Consider the following 6,021-nt stretch of genomic DNA (forward strand, 5'->3'; position numbering starts at 1 on the left):
TTGCGCTATGATCCGGTCTCCTTTATTATACATGGTTTATGGATTGGCTGCCTGATACGGATTCGGTGTCTTCCTAATCTGAGGATTCAAAACCCTTGCTGTGGCTCCATTTACTTTGGTCTATCCTGTCGTGGATTATCATATACCGCTGGTGTTTATCTATCATCTGGTAAGCTGCTGTCCATGTGGTGGTGGTTCACAAGGATAACAAGGGCACCAGGGTGTTGTTCGTCCCGATTCTGAATCTGAGGCGTTTTCAACTTAATTGGACTCTTTCTGATTTATGTAGTTGCTTTAAAATATATGTTGGCGCAGTTTTTTCTTTTTCTATTTCATTTGTGTTAGTTACACGTGACTGCAGCCTTCTATGATTCATATCTGTTACTGTTTTTGGTTAGCGCAATTTTTTTCTCCTACACCATTTACATCTTTGCCTTGTGGTAGTTGGCATGTTACTGCAATGCATGGGAACCCATGTTACATGTCCCCTCCTTCCTAAGCCCAGAGGCGATTAAGTTCGCATGTGTTGCGCTATATAAGTTTTCATTCATTCATTCATTCATAAGCTTCATGGCGGTGCGGCTTCCCCTGCATCTCCTCCCTCCTCCTCAGCAGCCAATAGGATTACTTCTCCTCTCGGCCAATCGGGTCTCAGGACCCGCTTCCTGAGCTGGGATTGGCCGGGAGGAGAATCAGAAAGACAATAGCGAAAATCAATTCGCTATTGTCACAGAACTAGGTGGGCTTAGGGCACAGTGCTCTGCGCCCCGAGTCCACCCTTTTTTAAATCCAATTAAAGCCTTAGGCTCAAATCATGTGCTTCTAAAAAAAATAAAAACATTGTAATCCAAGTGTCCGGCGCCCTGCATGTAAATTAGGGTCTGGGCTCATGGAATAGGGGGGGCGGCGTATGCTGCTGGTATGAACAGCATGTAATACACCATTTATTGATCACTTTTAATCATGTGGGTTTAGTGACACTTTAATAGAAGCTTCAGATTTAAAAATATTGAAAACGACTGTCCACCTTTAGATGATTCTTGAAAAATTCATCTCTTCAGGTAAGCCTGTCCCTTCTATTCCTAATAACTGATCCTTTACATCAAATCATTAACACATAGTTATAGCTTTAGATTTATCATTAGCCCCTCCTATTTGGATTGTAAGCTCTTACAGGCAGGGACCTCTGATCCTCTTGTATTGAATTGTATTGTAACTATACTATCTCTCTTTATATTGCAAAGAGCAGCACAAACTGTTGGTACTATTGTATATAAGTCCATAATAATAATAACAATAACAACAACAGTAATATTATTAATAATAATAATAATTATTATTAATATTGTTATCACCATGCTAATGCTTTTATATAAATGTAATAATTGGGAGTTGAATAAATAAATAAATAAATAACTCAATTAATAAACGGAATCTATATTTAAGAAAAACTCTGATCTGCATCAATTGGGACAAATCTTTGCCAAAATATGACTTTGCTAAAAAATTGACACGCTGGACAGTTGAAAGGCAAAAAAGGGTCCTAAAAACCGACAAGGTAAAATAAGTAAGGTGGTAGTAAGACAAATGCCGCGTACACACGGTCGTAATTTCTGACAAGAAAAGTCCGATGTGAGCTTTTGGTCGGAAATGTAGGCTCCATCTGACTTTTTCTGTCGGATTCTTCGACAAGAAAATTTGAGAGTTGGTTCTTAAATTTTCAGACAAGAAAAGTTTGTGTTGGAAATTCCGATCGCCTGTATGCAATTCCAAAGCGCAAAATTCCAAGCATGCTCAGAATCAAGCAGAAGAGCCGAACTGCCTATTGAACTTCATTGATCTCAGCTCCTTGTACGTATTGTACGTCACCGCGTTCTTGACGGTCAGAATTTTGTGTGACCGTGTGTATGCAACACAAGTTTGAGCCAACATTCCGTTGGAAAAAAATCCATGGTTTTCTTGTCGGAATTTCCGATCGTGTGTATGTGGCAAAAGAGTAAAGCCTCGTACACACGATTGGTCCATCCGATGAGAACGGTCTGATGGACCGTTGTCGTCGGTTAACCTATGAAGCTGACTGATGGTCCGTCGCGCCTACACACCATTGGTTAAAAAAACAATCGTGTCAGAATGCGGTGACTTAAAACACAACGACGTGCTGAAAAAAACGAAGTTCAATGCTTCCAAGCATGCTTCGACTTGATTCTGAACATGCGTGGATTTTTAACCGATGGTTGTGCCTACTAACGATCGTTTTTTTCCCGTTAGGAATCCATCGGTTAAATTTAAAGCAAGTTGGCTTTTTTTTAACCGATGGTTAAATAACCTATGGGGCCCACACACGATCGGTTTTGACCGATGAAAACGGTTCATCAGACCGCTGTCCTCTGTTTAACCTATCGTGTGTACGAGGCCTAAGGCTGCATTCACACCTAGGCGTAGGCAATAGCGGCGTTTTCCGGCGTTTTTTTTCGGCGTTTTTTTCGCGCGTATTCATGCTAATATGCGCGTTTGCATACAGCGTTGTCCGACGTTTTTGTACTTAGACGTTTTTTTTTTAGCCAATAGGAAAAACTATCATCTTTTCATCACTTGTTGCTATGTTGGTAGATTTTTTTAATCTTCTGCATGGGCGACAAGTTCTATTGACGAAACGCCCGTAGCAAACGCTTGTTGTCGCGCAATACGCGCGTATCTGGCGTTTTACATTGATTTCAATGGAAAACCAAAAACGCTCAAATACGCGCATATCGCGCGTATTGCGCGACAAAAAAGGGTCCGGAACTTCTTTTGACTACAGGCGATGCGCGTCAGGCGCATCAGCGTGCAGATGTGAACCATCCCCATTGACTTTCATTGCTTTTCGTCCCTCTGGCGTTTGTTCGCGTCGCGCTACATGCGACAAAACGCGAAGGTGTGAATGGGGTCTAAGGGTCTTGTTGGAGATCAGAAAACCCCACTGCCTCCAAAAAAATTGATAGAAACTAAGCAAAAAAAATTGACTTTCTAGTGTAAAAAAAAAAAAAATACACATAAAAAGTCGAAAAGTCAAGCTAATAATAAGATGCCATTGCATGCCTCTGAAATTGCATCTTACTCCTCTGTCTTCTAAGTCACAGACATGGAAAGAGCATAAGGCACCCGTGTCGTTAAAATGTCGGAATTCCTCATCTCTACACTTGTTACGGGGTCAGCGCATCAACAGCATAATATGAGGTGATCCACAGTATAAAAAGTGAGAAATCCACCCCTCCCCCACATAACACATCCTGGTAATATACAATGAACTGTGGATCACCTCATATTATGATAAACATAACATAACATATGATAAACATGTCCAAGCTAGATATGTAAATAACCTGTCACTCAAAGCAAGGAGAGAGGAACGGACTTTTTATTTAGACAGGTTTTTATCCGGAAGTCTGTTAATTTTCACTGAACAATAAAAGAGGATTGCTCAGAGCTGGATTAACTCTGTGTGGCAAGACTGGGCACAGATGATAGGAAATCTTATACTCTACATTGTGACATAAAAAAAAAAAAAATTGGGTTTACATCCACTTTAAGGGAGGGTTATAACCCTATTAAATATTTTTCTGCCATCTGTCTCCAATTGGGGGAGATTTCCCTTCACTTCCTCTCTCATAGCCAAAACACGAAGTGAGAGGAAATCCCTCCAAAGTGAGGTATTCCATATAACTTCATTTCTGAACGTATTTGTTTTGGTTTTTCTTTGTATGTATGGATTACATGGATTGTTACCGACATGTGGTGAACATTTTATGTCAATAACACCTTATATAACACCTGTAAAAAATATTTACCTAGAAAAATGGTGATGTGTTCAACACTTATTTTACCTGCTGTATGTGTATGTATACACACACACATACAGTGCCTTGAAAAAGTATTCATACCCCTTGAAATTTTCCATGCTACTATCAAAAATGTAAATGTATTTTATTGGTATTTTATGTAATAGACCAACACAACGTGGCACATAATTGTGAAGTGGAAGGAAAATGATAAATGGTTTTCAAAATGTTTTACAAATAAATATGTGACTTTTTTTTTTGTATATGAAAGCATGGTTTAACAAACTGAAGTTAGAAGCCGATTGGCTACCATGCCCAGCTGCACCAGATTTTGCACTCTCCAGTTTTGGGTTCAACCCCAATATGTAAAAATACACAAACAAGGAGTATAGGGCCAGATTCTGAAAGAATTACGTTGCTCCACGGCAGCGTAACGTATCTGATTTACGTTACACCGCCGCAGGTTTACAGCGTAAGTGCCTGATTCACAAAGCTCTTACCTGTAAACTTGCGGCGGTGTAGCGTAAATCCGCTCGGCGCAAGCCCGCCTAATTCAAATGGGGCGGGCACCATTTAAATTAGGCGCGTTCCCGCGCCAAACGTACTGCGCATGCTCCGTCGGGAAAATTACCCTTCGTGCATTGCGCTAAATGACGTCGCACGGACGTCATTTGTTTAGACGTTAGTGTAAATGGCGTCCAGCGCCATTCACGGACGACTTACGCAAACGATGTGATTTTTCAAATTTCGACGCGGGAACGACGGCCATACTTAACATTGGCTAGTCCACCTAGAGGGCAGCCTTAGTTTTACGCGGCGTATCTCGACGGAAACGACGTAAAGTTAGAGCGACGGGTAACGCGGACGTTCGTGAATCGCCGTAACTAGTCATTTGCATATTCTATGCCGACCGCAATGGAATCGCCACCTAGCGGCCAGCCTAGAATTGCATCCTAAGATCCAACGGTGTAAGTCAATTACACCTGTCGGATCTTAGGGCTATCTATGCGTAACTGATTCTATGAATCAGCCGCATAGATACGACAAGCGTATCTCAGATATACGACGGCGTATCAGGAGATACGCCGTCGTATCTCTTCTGTGAATCTGGCCCTCAGTTCTTACCAGAGGCGGCTCTAGGCTTTGTAAAGCCTTAGGCAAAACTTGACATGGGGCCCCACTCACACCCATGATGGGAAAAATAATTCAAGAACAAAAGCCTCTTCCCCACAAACCTGGCCAGTGGTTGTGGGGGTCTGCAGGCAGGGGGCTTATCAGAATCTGTAAGCCCCCTTTAACAAGGAGGCCCCCCAGATCCTGCTCTTTAATAACTCAGGGGCGGGGGGCCACCCGGTGATGTCACCTGGTGAATCTGCCCCCTTGTGATGTCATTGTCTGAGGGCATGCTGGGTCATTGACATCACAAGGGGTGGTGTCACCGATATTTACTGGTTGTTAGGGACGCTGGCGGCCCCACTCCTGAGTCAGGGCTCTTAACGCTGCCTGAGCACATCAGCGTTAAGGTCCCCTGTCCCTCAAAACTGGGGTAATGCATTGGGTAAGTTAGGCGGCCACGAGGTCCTTGTGAGTGTGATTCCTTAGGCGACCGTCTAATTTGCCTAATTAAAGAGCCGCCTCTGGTTATACTATATATGCAGCCTAACTGCATTAAATTAATAAATACATGCACATGCATTCATGGGCGTGCGCTCCATAGGGCAAGGGGGGTCAATTGCCCCCCCCCCCACCCCCTGGAAGTCAGAGTGGACTGCACTTTTCAGGCTCCACATGGATGCATTCCACACACACACCATATCTTATTAAAAATTATTATTTTTAATAATGTGGAATACTTTCTATGTAGAACCTGAAAAGTCCCAGTATATTCCTGACATTGTCATAAGTATAAAGAGACATACAGAATACAGCCCACCTCCAGGAAAGGGAAAATTCCACCCTTGCACTGCTGGGGGGAAATTACCACTTGTACTTCTATGTTTCCATGTTCCAGCCAGCCGCACTGCTCTCCTCCTCAACCCAAAGCCTCAGCATCAGTGCATACCATACAGGAACATTAACCCTGTATGGTACAATGAGAATGATGGAGTGCTACCGCAGCCTGTCACAACTTTCACAGAAGCTGCAGGGGACCAGTCACAGGGATCGAGGGAATCAGCAAAAGTTCGGTACACAGAGAGTATAT

This window comes from Rana temporaria, chromosome 3, assembly GCF_905171775.1.
Source record: "Rana temporaria chromosome 3, aRanTem1.1, whole genome shotgun sequence".
NCBI classification, from domain to species: domain Eukaryota; kingdom Metazoa; phylum Chordata; class Amphibia; order Anura; family Ranidae; genus Rana; species Rana temporaria.